The 25,376-nt window shown below is 39.6% G+C and overlaps 1 protein-coding gene across 1 annotated transcript in view; it reads left to right on the top strand.

The window, feature by feature from the left end:
• The first annotated feature begins 7,983 nt into the window (after window positions 1-7,983).
• Window positions 7,984-25,376, top strand: part of PLS3 (plastin 3) — a 94,563-nt gene continuing 77,170 nt past the window's right edge. Inside the window, exon 1 of the mRNA XM_004379791.2 lies at window positions 7,984-8,394. The gene's annotated coding sequence lies outside the window, so the exon portion shown is untranslated. The remainder of the gene's footprint in view (window positions 8,395-25,376) is intronic.

The following is a 25,376-nucleotide window of genomic DNA, read 5'->3' on the forward strand; positions in this document are numbered from 1 at the left end:
TTTAATGAGAAACTATTTGTTCTGTAAACCTTCACCCAAAGTAAAATAAAAAAAAAGGGGGGGGGGAAATATGTTGCATGTTCATGGATTGGAAACTTAATATTGTTAACATGTCAATACTACAAAAACATCCTATAGATTCAATACAATTCCAAGCAAAATTCCAAAAGCCTTCTTTCCAGAAATGAGAAACCCAACCCTTGACTTTATGGAATGGTAAGAAGCTCTGAATAGCTAAAGTATGTTGAAAGAGAAGAACAAAGTTGGAGGACTCATATATCCTGATTTTAAAACATATTATACAGCTACAGTAATCAAAAGAGCCTGGTACTAGAATAGCAATTGGCACATAAACCAATGGAATAGAATTGAGGGTCCAGAAGGAAACCCACCCATCTACAGTCAACTGATTTTTGATGAGGGTGTTAAGTCCATTCAATGGGGAAAGAAGAGTCTCTTCAATAAATGATGTTGGGAAAATTGGATTTCCACGTACAGAAAAATGAAAAAGGATCCATGCCTTACATCATACACAAAAACAAATTCAAAATGGATTAAGGACCAAAATGTGAAAACTAAAACTATAAAATTCTTCAAAGAAAATGCAGGGGCAACGCTGTTGGGCCTAGCTTTTAACAGTGGATTATCTAACATAGTAACAAAGACTTAAAAAGCAAAGACAAAATAAATAAATGGGACCTCATAAAAATTAAAAACTTTTGTTCATCAAAAGACTTTACCAAAAAAGTGAAAAGACAAACTACCAGCTGGGAGAATATCTTCAGAAACTATATATCCAATAATAATCTAATAATCAAAACATATGGAAAGCTTTGACAACTTAACAAAAGACAAATAACCCAGTCATAAAATGGGTAAAGAACTTGAATAGGCATTTCACCAAAGAGGACATTCAAACAGCCTAGAAACACATGAAAAGATGCTCAGTGTCATTAGGCATCAGAGAGATGAAAATCAAAACTACAATGAGATACCTATTTCACTCCCACTATAACGGCTAGGAGCCCTGGTGGCACAGTGGTTAAGAGCTACAGCTACTAACCAAAAGGCCAGCAGTTCAAATCCACCAACCGCTCCTTGCAAACCCTATGGGGCAGTTCTACTCTGTACTATAGGGTCTCTGAGTCAGAATTGACTCGATGGTATCAGGTTGTTGTTGAACGAGTATAATGGCTAAAATTTAAAAAAACAGAAAATAAATGTTAGCGAGGATATGGGGAAACTGGACTGTTATACATTGCTGGTGGGAATACAAAATGCTAGAGTCGTTGTGGAAAACAGTGTGGCAGTCATTAATAAAACAAAAGACAAGAAACACATGATCTTATCAATTGATACAGAAAAGGCATTTGACAAAGTCCAACGCCCACCAATCATGATAAAAACTCTCAACAAAATAGGAATAGAAGGGAAATTCCTCAATATAATTAAGTGCATTTATACAAAACCAACAGCCATCATCATCCTAAATGGAGAGACTTTGAAAGCTTTCCCCTTGAGAACGGGAACCAGACAAGGATGCCCTTTATCACCACTCTTATTCAACATTGTGCTGGAGGTCCTAGCCAGAGCAATTAGGCTAGAAAAAGAAATAAAGGGCATCCAAACTGTTTTTGCAGATGATATGATCTTATACACAGAAAACCCCAAAGAATCCACAAGAAAACTACTGGAACTAATAGAAGATTTCAGCAAAGTTTCAGGATACAAGATAAACATACAAAAATCAGTTCGATTCCTCTATACCAACAAAGAGAAATTTCAAGAGGAAATCACCAAGTCAATGCCATTTACAATAGCCCCCAAGAAGATAAAATACTTAGGAATAAATCTAACCAGAGACATAAAAGACCTATACAATGAAAACTACAATACACTATTGCAAGAAACCAAAAGAGATCTGCATAAGTGGAAAAACGTACCTTGCTCATGGATAGATAGACTCAACATTGTGAAAATGACAATTCTACCCAAAGTGATCTACAGATAAAAGGCAATCCCGATCCAAATTCCAATGGCATTTTTTAATGCGATGGAGAAACAAATCACCAAGTTAATATGGAAAGGGAAGAGGCCCCGAATAATTAAAGCATTACTCAAGAAGAACAACAAAGTGGGAAGCCACACATTACCTGATTTTAGAAACTATTGTATTTCCATGGTAGTCAAAACAGCCTGGTACTGGTACAACAACAGATACATAGACCAATGGAACAGAATTAAGAATCCAGACAAATTCATCCACCTATGAGCAGCTGATATTTGACAAAGGACCAAAGTCCATTAATTGGGGAAAAGACAGTCTCTTTAACAAATGGTGCTGGCATAACTGGATATCCACCTGCAAAACACTGAAACAAGACCCATACCTCACACCATGCACAAAAACTAACTCAAAATGGATCAAAGACTTAAATATAAAATCGGAAATGATAAAGATCATGGAAGAAAAAATAGGGACAATGCTAGGAGCCCTAATACATGGCATAAACAGAATACAAACCATAAGTAACAACGCACAAGCACCAGAAGAGAGAATAGATAAATGGGAGCTCCTAAAAATCAAACACTTATGCTCATCAAAACGATTTCACCAAAAGAGTGAAAAAACAACCTACAGACTGGTAAAAAATTTTTGGCTATGACAAATCCGATCAGCGTCTAATCTGTAAAATCTACAAGACACTGGAAGACCTCAATAACAAAATACTAATAACCCAATTAAAAAATGGGCAAAGGATATGAACAGGCACTTCGTCAAAGAAGATATTCAGGCGGCTAACAGACACATGAAGAAATGCTCATGATCAGTGGTGTCTGGGGTCTAAAAAGTTTGCAAGCGGCCATCTAAGATGCATCAATTCGTCCCAACCACCTGGAGTAAAGGAGAATGAAGAACCCCAAAGACACAAGGAAAATATTAGCCCAAGAGACAGAAAGGGCCACATAAACCAGAGACTTCATCAGCCTGAGACCAGAAGAACTAGATGGTCACGGCTACCACCAATGACCGACCTAACAGGGAACACAACAGAGTCCCTAACGGAGCAGGAGAAAGGTGGGGTGCAGAACTCAAATTCCAGTAAGAAGACCAGACTTCATGATTTCACTGAGACTGGAGGAACCCCGGAAAGCATGGCCCCTGGATTCTCTATCAACCCAGAAATAAAACAATTTCCGTGGCCAACTCTTCAGATAGAGATTGGACTGGACTTGGGACATAAAGGGATACTCGTGAGGAGTGTGTCTCTTAGCTCAAGTAGATACAAGAGACCAAATGGGCAGCTTCTGGACGGAGGTGAGATGGGAAGGCAGAGAGGGTTAGGAGCTGGTTGAATGGACATGGGGAATCAGGGGTGTAAAGGAAGAGTGTGCTATCACAGTATGGGGAGAGCAATTAGGGTCACATAACAATGTATGTATAAATTTTTGTATGGGGAAAAAAATAGTGGGCAGTTCCTCAAAAAACTAAAAATAGAATTAGCATAAAACCCAGAAATTCCACTCCCAGGTATATACCCAAAAGACTTGAAAACAGAGACTCAAACAGATACACGCACACCAATGTTCACTGCAGCACTTTTCACAATAGCCAAAAGGTGGAAACAACCTAAATGCCTATCAACAGATGAATGGATAAACACAATGTGGTACATACATACAATGGAATACTACTCAGCCAGTAAGAAAAAGGAAGTCTTGATACATGTTACAATATGGATGGATCTTGAAGACATTATGCTGAGTGAAATAAGTCAATCACAAAAGGACAAATATTGTATGAACTCACTTTTAGAAAAAGGCAAGAACAGGCCAATATGCAGAGACCAAGGATTCTTAGTGGTTACCAGGGGAAGGTGGTAAGGGAACGGGGGGGTGGGGTTATTGCTTATGGAGTACTGAGTTTCAGTTTACTATGATGGAAAAATGGCATTAAGGGTAGGTTTGCACAGCCGATTATTGTGACTGCTGTCAATAAGTTGTATACCCATAAAAAACTGAACTGGCAAAAGTTGTGTGATATATTTACAACAATGAAACACACACACAAACAATAGCTGCTGATGCAGCTTATGTACAGCCAAACACTTTATGGGATTTGGTTCCTTGGTTTGGAGGTTTAGGGTCATGATTTCATGCGACATCCCAATTAATTGGCCCAATAACGTGTGCCTTAGTTATCTACTGCTGCTATAACAGAAATATAAGTGGATGGCTTCAACAAACAGAAGTTTATTCTCTCACAGTTCAGCAGGCTAGAAGTCCGAATTCAGGGCACCAGCTCCAGAGGAAGGCTTTCTCTCTATGTCCTGGGTCCTGGGCTTCAGCTCCGCCTTCCAGGCCCACTGGAATAGCAACTCTGCTCCCTCCCTCAGTTTGGGTGGCCCCATTCTCCATGTCCATCTGGGTGGCACCTCCACCCTTTGAGACTGAGGCAGCTCTGCTACCTGTGTTCCTTGTCTCTTCAGCTTCTACTTCATGGTTCCTTGGCCTCTCGGGCCTCACCGCCCTCGTCCGCCCTGCTGAGGCAAGTATTCCAAAGTTCTGTAGCTCCACCAATGAGTGCCTGGAGGCACCCTACTCCACAAGTAAACTTCGACAGGAAGGCACTCAGCTCTCTTGCTCTTTGGGTCAGCTCCAGTGCTGTCTCACACTGGTCTTCTTGTTCAGCTGCTGCATCTCGCCTTCTGCGTTGTCTCTGATGTTGCAACTCTGCTCTCTTCCTTCTGAGCCCTCACCATTATTGTCTTTGATGTCCATCATTCCATCAACAGTCTCTTCAAGGCAATCTAGACTTTACTCTTTGGCACTTTAAAACTCTTCCAGCCTCTACCCATTACCCAATGCCAAAACTGCTTGCACATTTTAGGTATCTGTTAGAGAAGCACCCCACTCTCGGTACCAAATTCTGTCTTAGTTATCTTGTGCTGCTCTAACAGAAATACCGTAAGTGGATGGCTTGAACTAACAGAAGTTTATTCACTCACAGTCCAGTAGGCTAGAAGCCCAAATTCAGGGTGTCAGTGCCAGGGGAAGGCTTTCTCTCTCTGTTGGCTCTGGAGGAAAGTCCTTGTAATCAATCATCCCCTTGACTAGGAGCTTCTCAGCTTGGGGACCCTGGGTCCAAAGGATGCATGCTCCTGGCTCTACATTCTTGGTGGTATGACGTCCTCCTGTCTCTCTGTTCATATCTCTCTTTTATATCACAAAAGAGATTGGCTTAAAACACAACCTAATCATGTAGATTGAGTTCTGCCTCATTATCGTAACTGCTGCTAATCCCATCTCATTATTGATTAATATCATAGAGATAGGATTTACAACACATAGGAAAATCACATCAGATGACAAAATGGTGGACAATCACATAATAGTGGGAATCATGGACTAGCCATTTTGACACACATTTTTAGGGGACACGATTCAATCCATAACGTGTTTAGTGCTTCTGTTCTACCTTCTAGTTTGTTTTGTAGTGCCTGGGGTCCTAGCAAGCTGCAATCCAAGGCACAGTAATTGGTTTCTATTCACCTGGAGCAACAGAGGAAGAAGGAGCATAAGAAATAGGAGGAAGAAATAGAATGTGTGGCTAATTGCCTCCATGAACAACTGCCTCTTGCCATGAGATCAGAAGAACTGGATGGTGCCCAGCTGAACATTTTGAACAAAGATTCTATAGATGAATCCTTATCAAAAGGGGAAAATGCAGAACAGAATTTAAAATTCTCATGGAATCCAGAATTTCTGGAGCCATGGAGGTTGGATAAACTCCTGAAGCTATTGTTCCGACATAATCTTTAAACCTCAAACTTTAAACCAAAAATATCCCTGAAGTCTTCTTAAAACCAAACAATAGTATAGCTTAACTAGTAAGGAATGTCTGCCTTGAGAATTGTGCTCTTTTTAGATCTATCTATATGGGATCAAATTGACAACAGCAACTGGAAAGATTAGATAAGACCCTTAGAGGGCAGTGAGTTTATGTTAACGGAGGAGGAACAACTTGAAAAACGAGGGTGAGAATGCTTGCACAACTCAAAGAATGTAATCAATGTCACTGAATTGTACATTTAGAAATTGTTAAATTTGTATTATGTTCTCCTGTGTATATTCTCAACAACAACAAAAATGAAATAAATTACATATTAAAAAATAGACTGCTACCTGGATTGTATTGTTGAGCCTGTTAAACAGGAATCTTAACCAGCATCTAAATAGGAGCTTCTGTACTTAAGGCATATTTCATCTGTTGGAAAGTTACTGAGGCCCTGAAAATTAGTGTCACCACCTGGGCATCCTGCAGCTTTGAAACTATGGACTACTGCACTTCCAATAAAATGATATCCCTTGACAAAAAGCTTTTGCTGAAATCTGACATCCTCAGAGTTAGTGGTAAACAAAAACTTCTATTGAAGTTTCAACGTATGCTTTTTTCAATAAGAAGCAGGAAAACATAAATATCATATGGACTTGAAGGACTCTTAATATTTTGACTTATTTTAACTTCTAAAACTTGAAAAATAAAGTAAAATAGAATACTGAGTTAAGTAATTGAGACAAATATATCCATACTCAAAAACCTAGCTTGCACAACCTTCATGCTATTACTAAGTCTGTAATTTAAGTTTAAATGCAGGTGGAAAACTCTTCAATGTTGACTTACAGACATCATCAAAGGTAGAAAAGGCACCATATTTAGTGTATCTAGAAATGTTGTGTAAAGAATTCCAGAAGTCATACCTTGGGCCAATTATTGAAAGCCAGAAGTCTCATTTTGGAGGCTATTGTAAATGTGTGTGGCAATGCACTGCAAGTTCAATCCAACACCAACATTTTGAAATCAGTAGTTTTGTGGTGACCCAGTCCTGACCCAGTACAAAATCTCTCATAACAGAAATGTAATGTTTCTGAAAGCATGATTGCCTTCCCATTTCTTTTTCACCTTCCTGTGCCCCTTCATAAGTTCTCCCAGTTGGTTAATCATTAATTAATATTTAACAACGCTTTTTCCCAGTGCCAAGTCCTTCTCCACTAGTGTAGCATTTAGGCAATATGTGAGCTCCCCACTCCTTCCCATTTAAGAAGCCCTGGCACTCACTATAGGTTCATTTCTCTAAGGAAATTCGTAACAACAGATGAAGTGTCTGGTTCCATTACAGGAATGTTCCATTTTTCAGGCCTCTCTTAATTTAGCATTTTCCTGGTGCATGTAAAATGGGACTTAAGTGAATCAATGTTAAATTTTACAAAACTTTCCAAGCACACGTTTCCTGATCAAAATTGCTACGACTGGACCTAGACTTTCTCTTCTACAGCTGTCCCACAAGGCAAACTCTTGACCTGGCGCTAGAGAATTCCTCAAACCCTGGCCATCTGAGCTGATTTTGGACCCGGAGTGCGCCAAAGGATGGAACGCAAAAAAGCAGAGGAAACCTCAGAGTATATTAATGAAAGAGGTCAGCTTTGACATCGAGGCAATCTCGTGGGCAGAGAAGGAGAAGAAATGGTACTCTGGGAGCAGAAGCATGTCTCCAAGTTTTCTCTGGTGAGAGGAGACTGATGAGAATGGACACCTATTTGCTGTACAAGAGTGGACACAAGTTACTTCCACCATCCCCTCCCACTTCCACCTCTCACCGCTTTCCGCATGAGCAAACATACCCCACTTAGATTTTGGTCAACAATATACTTGGCACGAAGCCAAAGGCTTGAGGGCCCCGCCTTGCCCATATTCTGACCATATTCTGATCCCTTGACCTCTTAAGGTGAAGAAAGATCGTTGAGGTTTTCTGTCTGCGGTGTTCAGCACCTGGGCTGATTGCAGCAGATAAAACTAATAATGTCCCTTCCCATGCCGAGATTGTCTTCTGGATTCTGGGGAGGAAATGTACCCTCCATAGACTTAAACAGAGGCTTGGTGACGTTCAAACTCCCTTTCCCGACATTCCCATCTTTTCATCTATTCCACAAGATTTTTTGAACATGTACTCCCAGCCAGGCACTGTGGGCTTCTAACTTCGTCTTAGCCCAGGTAGGCTGGGGAGAATCCGGCCGGGGGCGGGGGGGACCAGTCTCCTCTCCCGGGCCGAAGAGTTACTATCCGCATCCCTCCAGGGCGCCCATCCCCGAGCCTGTTCTCCCAGGTCCCCACCCAGTTGATGTGACAAGCTCGTGGTCCAATCCCCTTCCTGGTTCCCAGGCCGACTGCTAGCACCACCCGAGCCAATGGCAGCGGCCGAGGGGCGGAGGGGGCTGGCAGGGGGAGGGCTCGCTAGCTGTAGAACCAGAGCCGCAAAGATTCCGAGGGGCAGAAGTTGTGTGAGTGCGTTGGTCTGAGGGCAGTGGGGCCGGACCTGGACTCTGCGACTTTACGTAAGTGCTTTGTAGACACGGGCGGGCACGAGGGGAGCGCGTTCCCCGGCCGTCGGCAGGAGTGGGTCCAGGGGAGAGCATCTTCCCGAACTTCAGAGGGAACGTGCTCCGCACGGCTGGGGCTAGGCTGGGGCGAGGGTTAGAGTAGGTCGGTGAATTTTCCGTGGGAGCCTCGGGCGCCAAGGTGAGCCTTCGCAGCAGGGATGTATGGGAGTGACAGAGGGTCCCCCCAACCCGCCGCGAACACGTTTCGTCCCCTTAACTCTCAAAGACGGTGTTTTCTCACTAGTTGCTCTTAACTTGTTGCCAGCCTTGGGCTGGAGTCCTTGACACCACCCCTTGCCCTTCTCCCCTTCCGCGGCTGTGGCCCCGAAGTGAAAACAGAGCGCCGAGCTTCCCTCTGCCGTCCTCCTCCATTCCAGCCAACCCCCCGCCCCCCTCCGCCCCCCGGACTCAGGAAACCCGGGAGCCGGCGGCGGCGTCGCCTCCAGCCCTCGCTCGCCCTCCCGCCCGTCCGCCCGCCTCGGCTGACCCCGCGGGCTTTCACCGACCTCGGGGCTCCAGGGGGTGCCGAGGCCTTAGGAAGAAGCCCGGCTCCGGTTGCCTGCCGTCTGCCCTTGCCGTTAGCGATCGCGATCGCACCGCGTCTCCCTATGAGTAAGCACTTTTTTTTTTTCAGTAGCAGAACATCTCTGGGCCATTAGGGCAGTACCTTTCCGTTCTCCTCGCCCTACTCGCGCCAGACCCCACGCAGCCTCCTTGCTCCCTTCTCGGTTCCATTGCCTCCGCAGCCCAGAGTGCGCCGTCGGAGCAGCGGCTGCTCAGGACCCGGGGACGGGGGGGAGGAACGGGGGGGGGACGGGGAGGGGTTCTGTAGGGGCTCCCTGGGAGGCAGAACCAAAGGGGAGGTGGGAGAGGGGTGATCCCCTTCCCCAGACACACAGCTGCACTTGCTGGTGTTTACTTTTGTCCACCCGTAGTACTTAAACGCTCTAATGAGAGGCCTGCGGACGCTGACCACCCCCGCCCTGGCTTCTCGCCAGTCCCAAAGTTGCTGCTGCTCCTGTGTGTGCTGGCGGTTCCAAAGGCCGACTGGGGTCCAAGGAATGAGATGGTCCCAGCCCGGGAGGTGGAGTGTCTGACACTTCCCAAAAGGCGATGCTTCTTGCTCCTCACCTGAGCTGCATAACATCCCCACTGATGCAGACGGTGGAGGAACTGGGTTGGAGAGCCTCACCTTTTAGAATAAGACAGGATGCTGGGAGCCTGGACTGGGGGTGGGGTGGAGAGGGGGGCCTGGCATAGTAAGTAGAAACGTAGATAAAATTAAGAAGTACTGAAGGGAAGTCCTTACTCCACTTTACTGGGTGTCACAATGTATTTGAGAGCCTGAATTTGGTCTTGGAGAGGTAGTTTACAGTGAATTCCAGCTAAGTGGCCGCACTCCCACACATGCCAGTTGGCGTCACGTGTCCCAAATCTCTGATGCCCCTAGGGTAATGGCCACTTGACTTCTTCTGACTTTAAAACGAATATAATGGCTGAGGCCCATATTCCAACAATTACCTCGACCAGAAAAGCGGGTGGGGGTGGGGTGAACTAGCCTCAACTCTGGGAATTCGGCTTAGATTTAGATAAAGGGAGCAGAAAGAGAATTTGGTGTTCAGATTTTATCCAAAATAAAAACAGGAACTGTTTTTAAAATAGGGGCTTGGAATATGTTTGTGCTGGGAGTTGTTCATATATCGTCCCTGCTCCCGTTCAGTCTAGTTAATGGATTTTCTCAATTTTAAAGATATTTATTATTTTCTAGGAAAATTATCCCTTTGCTCAATCCCTATTGCATTCCTAAATGCTAGATTTGAAGCCATATCCCATATGACAGTGTTTAAAAAGGCTCTGTCAATATTCCATGCTGTGGCCTGTATTCTATTTGAACCGTTCTCTGTATTAGGCATCTACTGGAAGGTGTGGATAATCTCTTGACAAAATTCAGCCATCAGTTAATTGTGCTTTGGAATTACTTGAATCAGATGTCACACACAAAAACAGTAGACACTAAATTTGATAAACGAGCTGGTTGGGGTTTTGCCTGTCATGGTTTGGCGGAATAATGAGAGGACACTGAAACAACTTTCCTATATTGACCAATATCCGCCCATGTGGCCCAAGTTAAGGTTGCTGCTGGCATAACGTGGCAATTTTGCCGTGCAGATTATATATTGCAGGGTATAGATATGGGCAGAGGAATCTCTGAGGTCAGGAGTTTAAAAGCTTTAATTATTTTCAAAAATAGATCCAGTCGATAACACATTCAGGCTTGAAAACAACTAGGGTAGAAGCTGTACAAATGAAACTGGGAACATTTTAGAGATTTTGGTTTTGTATGTATGCTTTAGCCAAAAACCCTTCGTCTGCTGCAGCAACCTCTGAATAACTTGAGCACTCCTTTTTTTTTTTTTTTTTTTTTGCTGTGCCTCCGTTTCTGAGCCTAAAAAGTAGAACACTTTAAAACATAGTTCTGACCCCAAGGCTAGCCTGGTGGCACAGATTAGCTGGAAATGGATTTAAACTGAAGTTAACTACAGTGGTAGACAGACCCCCCTAGTGGAAGTGAGGTGATAATATAATTTTAGATTGAACCCCTATTAAACGTTTAACTTCAACAAAAAGAGGGGGATCCAACTAGGTTAAAGTGGTAGGGAGGTGAGCTTATTTTTGTAAATATCATGAAATCAGGTTGAAGTAGAATCATTCCCTAGGGCTCTCAGTCCACAGCATTTAATTGTCTTGGGATGCCCACTTATTTAAAAACTACTCTAAATATTGCTGGCTTCATTTTATTTTTAGTGGTATGATCTAATGAACCAAAGTTTTTATTAAAATTAGGGGTTGTGAGTATAATTTTTAATTCCTGCTGTTAGAGCCAGCAAGTTATCAACTCCTTTCTTTACCTGTAAAATGAAAGTGGGGAGCCAGAGAACTTAAGCTCTACCTTGACTGTACACAGTCAACTTTGAAGTTCAAGGTCTCTAGTCTCCTGCCATCATTTAGATTCATTTGCTAAAAACGACTAGGCTGATGGCATTTTGGGTAGAAGGATTAAGTATAACTAGTGAGCAATATTTTGGGTGAGATTGTTTCTTTTCTACAAATGGTTGCATGCATATTAGACTTGACCTGGACTGTTTATATTGGCAGGATGTCAGTATCCAGGACACTATTCAAAACCAAATTAAATTTTGCTCCTAGGCAAACAGTATGACTGTTACTGAAAAGAAAAGGGGTAGCTTGGCCATGGGCCTTAGCACTAAAGTGATTCTTTTTGGTAAAACTGACAAGAAAAAAGAAGAAAGTCCACTTGCCATTATTCCAAATTCTATTTTAGGCGTTATTTCTACTTGGCTTTCCAAGAAATAGACTGACATGGTTTCTTAGTACAACTTGCTATTGTGTTTGATCTCGCATATTCTAAGTGAATGTGTATGCCAAAAGGTTTCTTGTTTTTGCTTTTTGCTATAAATTACAAAAGTAGCTGGTATAAAATAGAATTTGAAAATGAACATCTGTTAATACATGACAACTTGGCTATCTGTGTTTAATGTCATTTCATACTTGCTCAAGTGACAGTTATTCTTTTGGCGAAAAGTAATCCAGAGGGGAAAAAATTGGATCTGTGAAAATAATAAAACCCAGTTTAGAAGAAAACAGCTGGGTCATGTATCAAGTCTGTATAATTATTCTAGAGAGGGATATACAATACAGTGTATGTTCAATGTATTGGAGGTTTCTAAAGCTTTTGGGATGTATTACAATGTTGGAAGCTCTTTTAGATATCAGTGGTCAGAGCTAGCTATTTTTACTTACGAGAGCTTTGGTTAAAATTTGACTTAGAAATATAAAAAAAAGTCTAATCATGAGATGTCAGTCTCAGGAGAAGGTCTGATCTGACTTGGGCCAATTTATTGTAGTTATGGAGATGAGGCATTTTCAAAGAACTCACAGTAAGTTTAATAATACCAAATTTGCTTTATTCTTAGCATTTGAAAGACAAATATCAGTGAGTAAAAATTGTTTTAGGGATGAAAAAGCATTGTTGTTAAATGAAAAATAAAATACCGGGGGGAAAGTATGTTGAATTTGGCCTCAGGAGAACTAGATTCTAGACCTGACTCTGCCACTGACTTAATAGTTTGACCTTGAGAAAGTCACTTAAAATTGTTACATTAATAACAAACAGTAATTGAGTACATACATACGCCAGACACTATGCATTTTCTCAGTTATAAAATGAGGGAATGGCTCAAGGTTTTTGGTTTGCTGGGTTTTTTGTTTGTTAGTTCTTAAATATAGAGGCATCATTTTTATCATTCTTTAGCAAGGATTCTTGGCGTATTAAACCTACTGATTTTATAGTATGAGAAAGCCTAGTTTTTCTGAAGAGTTTAGAAATTTGGTTTATGATCAGAAAGTAGTGTTGTTTACTGGAAAAGGCACTGAGTGTGCAATCCAGGATCGTTTAGTCCTCTGCAGTCTGGACAGGTAGGCTTCATTAAGTAAATCATTGAGTTTCTCTGTGTTCATATCTGGATTTTACTTTTCTTTAAGCCATCTGTTTCCAGTTTGCTTCACGGGCATGCTGAAAGGATAAGTGAGCTATGTGAAGCTTTGGCTCTTCAGCAGACAGGTGCTATATAAATTCAAAGTATTACTGTGGTAGTATATCGTAGAAAAATTAAGGCTTTAACAAGTTTGCAGAGATGGTAGAATTCTCATCACCTAAGTCTTGCAACATATTTACTAGTCTAAATATTCTCCAGCCATCCAATTTTTACCAGCAAAGGAGAAATAGAGTGAAAAATAAGAGAAATGGTTGCTAACAAGAGAATACAAACCTGTATGTATATATATGAATTTTTAAATATTTCTTCCCTCAAGTATTGTGCAGCATAGCCTGTTAAAGCCATGAATGTGGTGGTGCTTTTTCCTTTTTTAACGATCTACTGAGTAGTATTTTGGACTTCACTGGCAATCATTGTACAGGCAGTCCCCGGGTTATGAACGAGATCCGTTCCCAAGTCTGTCTTTAAGTCAAATTTGTAGGTAAGTCGGAACACAGGTACCTACGGTTCTTATTTAGTGTCAGTTAGTCAGATGTTTGTCTTAGTATATCGTATGTCTTTTTTATGTTTCTGTGTACATAAAACACTTAAGAAACACTTTCAAACTGCGAAAAGTTTTCATGAACATCATAAAGTAGTACGTGTGTTCGTTATTATGAACCAGTGCATTTAACTCAGATTTTTAATATACCATATTTTTATGCAAATAATGCATGCCTTCTACATCTGCCAACTAGTCCCTCCCCCCATGAAGTATTTTCATAAGCACCACTGTGCCGTTTTTTTTTTTTTTTACATTAAAAAAAATTAACGTAGCTCGCTTAGGAAAATACCTCATATTTGTAACCTGGGAACTGCCTGTAGGGTGTATTGGCTTATCACACTTCATTCTTACTTTTGTGATTGTCTGTAATAAGAAGTTTTGTGTAAAATTACTCACTAAAAATCAAGTGTTTCCCCTCATAATTGCAGTCTAAAGAAGGACAGCATACAGATATGGAAAATTGCATAATGAATAACAGAAAAAATGTGAGATATTAATGTAGACCATCATTTGAAAAACAAATGTGTTGGACTAGATAACTTCTGAGGTCATTTTTAACTCCCCACCCTCAAAACTATGAACTTGAACTTAATTTTCTGTGTTTATTCTCATCTTGCCAGTTATATGATGGTTCTTTAACTCTGTCATTCATTGAGTTACCATGTTGTTGTTTTTTATTGCATTGTTTAAAACTATATTTGATAAAATTTGTCAAGCTATCATTTATCAAGTGATCATTTAATTAAAATGAAATAAGCAGAAAGCCCTGAGTTAAATTACTTTTCTTGAAAATAACCTGGTATCATATAACTGGTTCAGAAGAGTGGGTTCTTTTTGCTACTAAAAATCATTTTCTTTTGTGAAGTCTGACCTCTTATTTCTATCATCTCTGGTTTACAAGATTAAATAACAAAACTTTTTTTTTTCCTGTAACCCATTTATTGAAAATACCACTCGTGATCTCTTAAACCCGTCTGATCGCCATAGAGTCAGTTCCGATTTCTAAGGTGATATATGTTGGCTTATATTTTCTGTAAAAAGAATTTTATTAGAGCAGTATAATAGCTGTAAATATTCATCTTGTGCTCTGCACTATGTGCTCTAATTACATAGTGTTACACTCAGATTGACATTCTGTTATTGACACTTAATAATAACTGTCTCCATAGAGAAATGCAATTTTTAAAGATTTTTTTCTTTATTTCTGAACTTACTGGTACGTTTCCGTTTTTGCCATTTCTTGTGCTCTTCAGCATTTTGGGGCTTGTATTTTAGGTCAGGGAGAATTTCCAGACCATGCTGCAGAGTGTTTACTCAGAGGTAAAAACAATATGAAATGTTTCCTAGGGTGTATCCTATTGCGATAATATTCAATATGTATGAATTAGACTGTCTACTAGGAAAGTACCTAAAGTAGTATGTGTTTAAGGTTTTTTTTTTAATTACTTTGCTTTGGATTAAAAATTACAAGTTCATTGTAAATATTTTAGAGGAAGGTATAAAAGAGTTTATAAAGAAAGTGAAAATAACTCATAATTGTACCACCTGTTCATATTTTTATGTTTCTTTTATATATACTTTTTAAAAATTGAGATTATATTGTATATATAGTTCCTATCCTTTTCTTTTCACTTTTACGTTATGAACATGTTTTCATGTAATTAAATATTTTTGAAAATGTTTATCCAGTTACTGTTCATTCTACATAATGGATACTTCATAATTTATTTCACTAATTCCACAGTGTTGGGCATTTAGGTTGTTTCCATGTCTTTTACAGATAATGCTTCAATTACCATCCTAGGGAAGAATCATTTTGTGACTCTATGATATCTTTACGATAAATAATCTGAAAAGGAAATTGCAAAGATTTTTTATTTTAAAGATGAATTCCTTTGACAGTCTTTGAAATTTAAACATTGGCTTAAACAAAAAGATAGCCTTGAAATTTCAAACTGAGGTACTAAACAAAACAAAACCCGGTTCTTTTAAATAGTGTATTATATGTGATTCTAAACTGGAACTGGTTTAAGTAAAGCATATGTCTTGGAATATTTTGGTTTCCTCTGATCTAGTTTGCAGGTGTGAAGCAGGATGAAGTAGAATCCTGTGGGGTGTACAATCATAGGAAGTTCTATTTTTTGAAAAGGAACTGTTAATGGGGGAGGGAGACAGGTTTGTTTTTAAATAGCTTTTAGATTTCAGGTTCTGTAAAACTTAGTTCAAGCATACAGAGCTTACTTGTGCCCTTAAATATTCTATATCCTAAAGAAACCTTTAATCCTGGAGTTGTTTAAATAACTGTGTTTGTTGATGGGCTCTTTTTGTCTCAGGCTATTGGGCTTCTCAATTACTTTAACATCACCACAGTTAAATTCAAAGTTTTATAACATTTCTTTCAGGTTGCTTACATAATATAACAAGACAGATCCAACAGTAGGAAAAATTCAAATATTGCCACTTAGTTTGTGTCTGGTTCAGTATGTGGTGACTCCCTACATTGTAAGCACTTGACTTAACAAATATTTTGTATATCCGAATGGCTCATTGTACATTTCATATCCCTCCCTAAACTTATTTCATGCTGATTAACAGTCCCTTCCCTGGTATTTCCCTCTGTCTCCCAGTTCACCAGCGTAAGGATCAGAATGATCTGGGCTTCCATAATGACCCAGAAGTGATACGGAAGGCTTGTCTGACTCAACAACTTGTTCCTACCGCCTTCTTTCATTACTTCTTAGGGGGATCGTGTACATGTTAGGTTTGATAGTCAGCATGAGTTTTAACATAAGACATGAATTCCAGTGGCTTTACCATTTTATAGCTCAGTTGAGTTGTATCTCAACTTCTGTAAACCTCAATTTCCCCATTTATAAAATGGGAATAGTACCACTTGCTTTTCAGTGTTTTCCTTAGAATTAAATGAGAATATTTCTAAAGCAAGTAGCATACAGTTGGTGCTCAGTAAATGTTTCCGTTTACAGATGGAATGCTAGTGTCACCTTAGGTGATCCTTGTCATATATCTATATCTACTCTACCTCTTCATTTCCTCTAGTTTAAACAATTTTCCTTAAGTATCACTATTCAGGATTTCAAAAATAGTTTACTTTTTAAGATTTTATTAGATGGCATTGTGAAAACATTGCCTTTCCTTGTAAAAGTAGAAGATTTTCACAATGTTCAGGTTGAAGAAGCTTCTTGGCTTAGTTAAGAAACCTGTTTATCATTTAATTTAGTCTTTTTTGAGGGTATGCCATCAAGCAGTCTAAACAACTAGTCTTTGAAAATTGGAAACGTGATTTTAAAATACATTACACACACAATGATAAACTCATCTGCTACTAACAAATGTAGCTTAGATCAGGATGGAAGAATACGTAATGTCGATCCCTGATTTTGAGGAAAGAAAAAAAAATTAAGTTCCTCAGTGTTTCTACGTGAATGTTGGAAATGTTTACCTTTGAAAAGAAATACGGACAGACAAACTAGTCAAAATCCAAAATGCTGGAGAGAGCAGAACAGTTGAAATTAAACTGGTATCTTTCCAAGACTACATGTAGATTTTCGAAATGAGTGAATCCAAAACATAGTAATCTTAAATTTATGATGCCCATTATTTCCTTTTGTGGAAGTTTTCAAAAGCAAAAGCCAGGAAATTATGAATGAAGGACATTGACACATTCAACAAATATTTTGAGCAGTTTGTGGCTCTCCAGTTTAAAACTACAGTGAAATCATTTTTCTGAGTGCTTATGAATAATTAAAATTTTATATTTTATCTTATGGTAATTAAAAAAGCAAATATATCCAAATTATCATTAGGTATAGATAACAAAAAAGTAACATTGATAGATTTACATGTTTAAAAATATAAGCTAAACAATTCATTTGGTGTCTTATCCTAATTCAAAGCATTCCAGCTTTTGTTACTCCTCAGAACAAAAGCAAACTAGAATATATATGTAGGTGCCAGCAGAAATCAGAATTGTACAAGGATGAAGGAAGTTTGATATATCAAGTCAAGAATCTTGAATTATGTAACCAAAAAAAAAAAAAAAAAAAAAAACCAAACCCATTGCCTTCGAGCAGATTCTGACTCATAGCAACCCTATCGGATAGAGTAGAACTGCCCTATGGGGTTTTCCCAGGTGCAGCTGGTAGATTCGAACCGCAGACCTTTTGATTAGCGGCCGAGATTTTAACCACTGTGCCTCCAGGGCTCCTGAGTTATGTAGGTATTATGTAAAAGTTGGCACACAGGCCATTAATAAATAGGTGTGAAACCCAGGAAAACTTTAAAATTTGCTCAAAGTTTTCAAGTATATATTGAGGAGTACAAACTACAGATGGATTACTAATTAACCAGTTTTGTAGAATGATGTCATTCATTCAGCTAACACATTTTATGAAGACCGTCAGGTGGTAGGACTGCAAAAATGGATAAGATACTCCTGCATTCTAGTAGAAGAGAAAGACACAAAGGTAATACTGGATGTCATGAAAGCTAAAAGTATTCTTCTATGTAGAAAATGAACTTAAATATGGCCTTTTTCCTCAACATAAAATAATTCTTAAATTTAAACCTTGTGTGAACAAAGATATTCACTTATGACCAAATATAACCAAATCTAAACTAAGAACAAATCAAACTTAAACCTTCTTATTTCTTTGCAATAATTACGGTATCCTAAAAAAAGAGCCCACAATGAGTTAATTTTACTTAAATAGAACATTGCTCAGCCTATAAATGAAGGTCACCAGACACCAGTGCCTTGGAATAAAATAGCCCTTTGGCAAGAAAATGAGCCACACCCCATTTAGTTTTTACAAAAATAAAATTCTTTCCAGCTTTACTAAATTGTAGATGTTGTGCACAGCGTGTACTTCTGCAGTAGTTGATTTAGCAGCTGTGGAAATATCCGTGTATGCAGAAGCACTAAAAAACATCAATTTGTGATTACTTGTATAGGCGGCTCATCCTTTCTGTAGTACAGTGTTCTGGTGAGTTTTATCTGATTCATGGATCATAACAAGTAACTACAGGTATAGCTGACACTTTAATTCCCTGCCTGAACTTCTTGATTGTCACAGATTTTAAATTGGGCAGGAAGACCTCGGATTTCAAATCTGACAATTTGGTGAGAGAGTATCAAAGCAATATGCTATGCCTGCTGTATATGGTTTTCTTCAATAACGGTACTAAATACCTGCCATGTACCAAGGAAAGACGTGTTCCCTGGAGAAAAAGTAAAATACACCCTGGGGCTAAGGCCCATATTCCTAGTTCTTTCACAGTGTGCCTAGGACATAGCAGATGCTCAATAAATACTTGAAAGAATGAAAAATGGATGGCCATGAATGGTCCTTGGTGATCAAGATTAAATTGGGAAACCTTGTCAGCAGATCAGTAATTTATGAATCATATGGAATAAAATACATAATGACGTGGACCTGTTGCAAGACTTTGCAACTGACTTTCTTGATGATCTTTTAGTTGTTTACAATGAGTGGTTGGTGAGTGAATGTTACGGATGGCTTTCTCTTTGTGAGGACTGCTTAACTTTAGAATCCAAGAGGAAATTAGGGTGCAGTAACTACTTTTCAGCTAATGAGTAGAGGTGGTACTGGCAAGATTTGTCACTACTATGCTGTTAATGTAAATCCTTGCTTTGATTGACTGAGCACTATTACTTTTTGCATCTAAGTGTATCTATCTTACGTTTCCTGATGCTTACTAGTTTGGTATCAATGGATTTGTTCCCAATAACTTTTTTCCTCAGTAATATTTTTACTTGAATAATGGAAAGCCTGTAAAAGTTGTAGAATCACCTTTCCCAAAACTTAATTTGTAATAGATGTTTACAATATTCTTTATTTAAACACATTCATTGAACACCGACTATAAGGAGTAAAGGTAAGCAGTATTAAGGAGTACAGAAAAATGCTTTGAAACGCAATGGATACAGTCAACCTAAAGCATGATTCAGCACATCTAATTTATTTATTTTTTAATTGACTTTTCAAATAAATATATTCCTATAGAACAAAATTCAAAAGCTATAAAGGGACTCAATAACAAGTAAATAAGCCTCCTGCTGCTGACCCTAGTCCCCCATTTCCCCAAGGGGAACATTACTACTAGTTTCTTGTGTATCCAACCGGAAATACTACAGTGGTTAAGAAGAGCTTAGGCTGCTAACCAAAAGGTCGGCAGTTCAGATTCACCAGCCGCTCTTTGGAAACCCTGTGGGACTATTCTACTCTGTCCCTTAGGGTCAGTATGAGTCAGAATCAACTCGACAGCACACAGCAACAAAAACACATTTAGCACTTGGCCATTTTCAGAAGAATTTGGTGTTACATTTAGGAAGTGTGGTGTTAAGTTTGGAGGAGTCTTTACCTTTGGACTTTTGGGGAGTGAATATAAGAGCAAGGGATTATCAAAGGCAAATAAAAAGAAGAGCCTTCAGTTTGAGGTCAGCACTTTTCTTTAAGTACCCTTGACCGCAGTCCACCTGCATGACATCAGATGAAAATAACTAAAGATGCCTAGAACCCACCTCCGCCATTATCTTTGGGATTCAACCCACAGACAAATTCCTGGACCCAGTCTCCTTACGCTTAATGGGTACTTAGTGCCTTGCAGACCCTTTAGGAAAAGGATAAGCTTCCCTGAGAGAGGAGGACTATAATTCAGTTAAAAGAGAATAAAATTTCCTGGAGACCCAATTAGAATTTCCGAAATTACTTTATTTAACAGGCTTTTGTTAATTATCAACAGTGTGCCTAGCACTGGTATCACTGTTATTGTTGTTAGCAGCTGTCAAGTCTACCAAGACTCTTGGCGAACCCATGTATAATGGAATGAAATGCTGCCCAGTCCTGAGTCATACCGTTGTGATCCATAGGGTTTTCTTTGGCTGATTTTTCAGAAGGAGATGACCAAGCCTTTCTTCCTAGTCCGTCTTAGTCTGGAAGCTCCGCTGAAACCTGTTCAGCATCATAGCAGCACACAAGCCTCCACTGACAGATGAATGGCAGCTATGCAAGAGGTATGTACATTGGCCAGGAATTGAACCCGGGTCTCCTGCGTGGAAGGTGAAAATTCTACCACTGAACCACCACTGCCATCCTGGTATCACTATGGAAAAGAAACAACGTGCCATTGTTTCAGGAACACAGAGTCTAATCCAGCCACTGATTTTACAGTTGAGGCCACTGAGGTTTAATGGATTCTGACTTGTCCCAGGCTACAGTGATAGAGGACAGGGTCTCCTGGTACTTAATCCATCACTCTTCTCACTATAAATTTAAGTACCACATCCAGGGTCCAACCATGTTTAATAGTTTAATCCCTGAATCAGTTTATACTAACTAGTATTTTCTTTCAGATGTTAACAAAATGGCAGATGCCATCTCATTAAAACTTGACATGAACTCCTGTAACTCACTTCACCAAGCTAAATGAATTTCCTTAGCTACTGGAAATTCATTAGCAATAGCTTTACAGTGGTAAACTGTTTTGCTAGGTCCTATCTTCAACCACAGATACTCTTATGTTAGCAAAAATGCAGTCCTAATCACTGATCTTAGGAGCCCTGGTGGCACAGTGGTTAAAAGAGCTCAGCTGCTAACCAAAAGGTTGGCAGTTCGAAATCACCAGTTGCTCCTTGGGAACTTTATGGGGCAATTCTACTCAGTAGTATAGGGTTGCTATGAGTCGGAATTGACTTGATGGCAACAGGTTTGGTTTGGTTTGGTTTTAATGCATCCAAAAAATTTTGAAAACTTATTCCTATGTATTGACTATGCATTGTGGAGTTAATCACTCTTGATATCTTCTAAACTGGATTTTATCATTCTCATAGAGCCAGGCTGTATTACACCTCACTAAGAAAAAAATTTCCATTTCACTCATTCATTCAAATGTTTACTGAACTCCTTACTGTATATCAGATACTTAATATCCTAGGCACTGAGTATCACAGCTGTGAATGAAAGTAACAAAAATCACTACCGTTCTGAAGCTGACATCCTAGTAGGGGCAGATAAATAGTAAACAGCGATATAGTATATCAGATGGCAATGTGTGAAGGAGAAAATTAAAGCAGGATCGGGGGTATAGGGAGTGGGGAAAATGTGTCACCATTTTAAACCATGTGGTCATGGAAGACTTCACTAAGAAGAAGACATTTGAGGCAAGACATGACGGAGATGGAGGAGTGAGCCACGTGGATATATGGGGGGAAGAAGTGTCACTTGAGAAAGTAAAATATTTTTAATAACAGCTACCCAAATTGTCATGCATTGATGAGTTTTAGCTGCAATTCTCCTTTTCTTCAATTCCCTTTTACTGTTGAACAGGAAAAAAAAAACCTTTTTACTCTGATCAAACACACTAGTGGAGTCCTGAATTGACCATATATGCCAAGAATGTTCTGTCAGTAGTTAATGTCAATAATGTTTTGGCAAGACTAGTGGGAATAATGTTTGAAACAGAATATGGAATTAATGTAAGTAGATTTTCTTCCCTTTTCCCCATCAGTTTAATTATAGTATATTCTGTGTTTAATTCTGAATTAGATTTTTTAATTAAACTTTTTACTTTGAGATACTTGTAGGTTTACAGGCAGTTGTGAGAAATAATACAGAGAGATCCTGTGTACCCTTACCCAGTTCCCCCAGTGGCAACCTCTTGCAAAACTATAGTACACTATCACAGCTAAGAGGTTGACACTGCTGCATTCAAGATACAGAACAATTCCATCACCACAAGAATCCCTGGTGTTGCCCTTTTATAACCACCCCCTCCTCCTTCCTCTTTCCCATCCCTCCTGTCCCTGGCTTCAAAAAAATAAAACCCATTGCCCTGAAGTTGATTCCAGCTCATAGCGACCCTACAGGACAGAGAAGAACTGCCCCGTAGGGTTTCCAAGGAGGAGCTGGTGAATTCCAACTGCTGACCTTTTTTTGGTTAGCAAATGAGCTCTTAACCACTGTACCACCAGGGCTCCATGCCTGACTCCAGGAAGCCACTGATCTGTGCTCCATTACTATAATTTTAATCATTTCAAAAATTATATAATGTAATCATTAATCTGGTACCTTTTGGGATTGGCTTTTTCATTCAGCATAATTCTCTGGAGATTCATCCAAGTTGTTGTTTGTATCAACAGTTTATTCTCTTATTGCTGAGTAGAATTCCATAGTATAGATGTACCACAGTTTGTTTTAACCATTCACGTGTTGAAGGACAACTGGGTTTTTGCCAGTTTGGGGCTATTACAAATTACAGCTGCTGTAAACATTTGTGTACTGGTTTTTATGTGAATATAAATTTTCATTTCTCTGGGATAAATGTTCAAGAATGCAAATGCTGGGTTGTATGGGAATTGGTATGTTTAGTTTTATAAGAAACTGCCAAACTTTCCAGAGTCGACATACTATTTTATATTCCCACAGAAATGTATGAGATACCCAGTTTTTCCACATCCTTACCAGCATTTGGTGTGGTCAGTATTTTTTTTTTTATTGTTGTAGTTTAAATGAAGTTTACATTTCAAGTTAGTCTCCCATACAAAAATTTATACATACGTTGTTATGTGACCCTAATTGCTCTCCTCATACTGTAACAGCACACTCCTCCTTTCCACCCCTGATTCCCCATGTCCATTCAACCAGCTCCTAACCCTCTCTGCCTTCCCGTCTTACCTCCGGACAGAAGCTGCCCATTTAGTCTCTTATATCTACTTGAGCTAAGAGGCACACTCCTCACGAGTATCACTTTATGTCCCACAGTCCAGTCCAATCTTTGCTGAAGAGGTGGCCTTGGGAATTGTTTTAGTTCTGGGTTGAGAGAGTCTAGAGGCCATGCTTTCCGTGTTTCCTCCAGTCTCAGTCAGACCATTAAGTCTGGTCTTCTTACTAGAATTTGAGTTCTGCACCCCACTTTTCTCCTGCTCCATCAGGGACTCTCTGTTGTGTTCCCTGTCAGGGTGGTCGTTGGTGGTAGCTGGGCACCATCTAGTTCTTCTCGTCTCAGGCTGATGAAGTCTCTGGTTTATGTGGCCCTTTCTGTCCCTTCGGTTAATACTTTCCTAGTGTCCGTAGTGTTCTTCATTCTCCTTTACTCCAGGTGGTTGGGACCAATTGATGCATCTTAGATGGCCACTTGCAAGCTTTTAAGACCCCAGACATGGTGTGGTCAGTATTTTTTATTTTAGCTATTTTGATAGGTATGTAGTGATAACTCATTGTGGCTTTAAGTTGCATTTCCCTGCTGGTTAATGATAGTGAACATCTTTTCTTGTGCTTCTTAGTCATTTGTATATCCCCTTCAGTGAAGTGCCTGTTCATGTCTTTTGCCCATTTTATAATTGTTTTTTTTTTTTAATGTTGAGTTTTGAGAGTCCTTTATATATTCTGGATACTAATACTTTGTGAGAAATGTGGTTTGCAAATATTTTCTCCTAGTCTATAGCTTGTCTTTTCATCCTCTGAACAGAGTCATTTCATGGAACAAAAGTTTTTAATTTTAATGAGGTCCAATTTATAGGTTTTTTCTTCTTATGTATGTCTTTTTGGTGTCATAGCTGAGAACTCTTCATCAAGCCCTGGTTCCTGAAGAATTTCTCTTATGTTTTTTTCCTGAAGTTTTATAGTTTCATGTTTTACGTTTAAGTCTGTGATCCATTTTGAGTTAATTTTTTTTTTTAAGTATGAGGTTTAGGTGGAGGTTCATCTTTTTTTTTTTTTTTTAATGTTTTGTACACCTGCCCCAGCACCATTCTTTGAAAAGGCTATCCTCCCTCCTCTGATGTGCTTTTGCACCTTTGTCAAAAAAAAAAAAAAAAGACTTGAGCGTATTTGTGTGGGGGTCTATTTCTGGATGCTCAACTCTGTTCCATTGTTCTATGTGTCTTTCACTCCAACAATATTGCATACTGTGTTGATTACTGTAGCTACACTGTTGTGTTATTAGCTGCCCTCAAGTCAACACCTGACCCCATGCACAACGGACAAAATGCTACCCAGTCCTGCGCAATCCCCATGATGGGTTGTGGATCGATTTTTGTGATCCATAGGGTTTTTGTTGGCTGATTTTCAGAAGTAGATTGCCAGGCCTTTCTTCCTAGTTCACCTTATTCTGTAAACTCCACTGAAACCTGTTCAGCATCATAGCAGCATGCAGGTGTCCGCTGACAGAGGGGTGGTGGCTGCTAATTGGGTGCATTGGCCAGGAATCAAACTCAGGTGTCTTAGTTATCTAGTGCTGCTATAACAGAAATACTACAAGTTGGATGGCTTTAACAAAGAGAAATTTATTTTCTCACAGTCTGGTAGGCTAGAAGTTTGAATTCAGGGCATCAGCTCCAGGGGAGGGCTTTCTCTCTGTTTCGGCTCTGAAAGAAGGTCCTTGTTATCAGTCTTGCCTTGGTCCAGGAACTTCCCAGAGCTGGGACCCTGGGTCCAAGGGACGAGCGCTCTGGGCTCTTCTTGCTTGAATGATAATGAAGTCTTCCTGTCTCTCTGCTCACTTCTCTCTTTTATATCTCAAAAGAGATTGACTCAAGATACTTAATCTTGTAGATTGAGTCCTGCCTCGTTAACATAACTGCCTTGAATCCTGACTTATTAACATCATAGAGGTAGGATTTACAACACATAGGAAAATCACATCAGATGACAAAATGGTGGATATCACACAATACTGGGAATCATGGCCCAGCCAAGTTGACACACATTTTTGGGGAACACAATTCAATCCATAACACTAGTTTTCTTGCATGGAAGGCAAGAATTCTACCGATGAAC

Source organism: Trichechus manatus, unplaced genomic scaffold (assembly GCF_000243295.1).
Source record: "Trichechus manatus latirostris isolate Lorelei unplaced genomic scaffold, TriManLat1.0 scaffold00068, whole genome shotgun sequence".
Classification (NCBI taxonomy): Eukaryota; Metazoa; Chordata; class Mammalia; order Sirenia; family Trichechidae; genus Trichechus; species Trichechus manatus.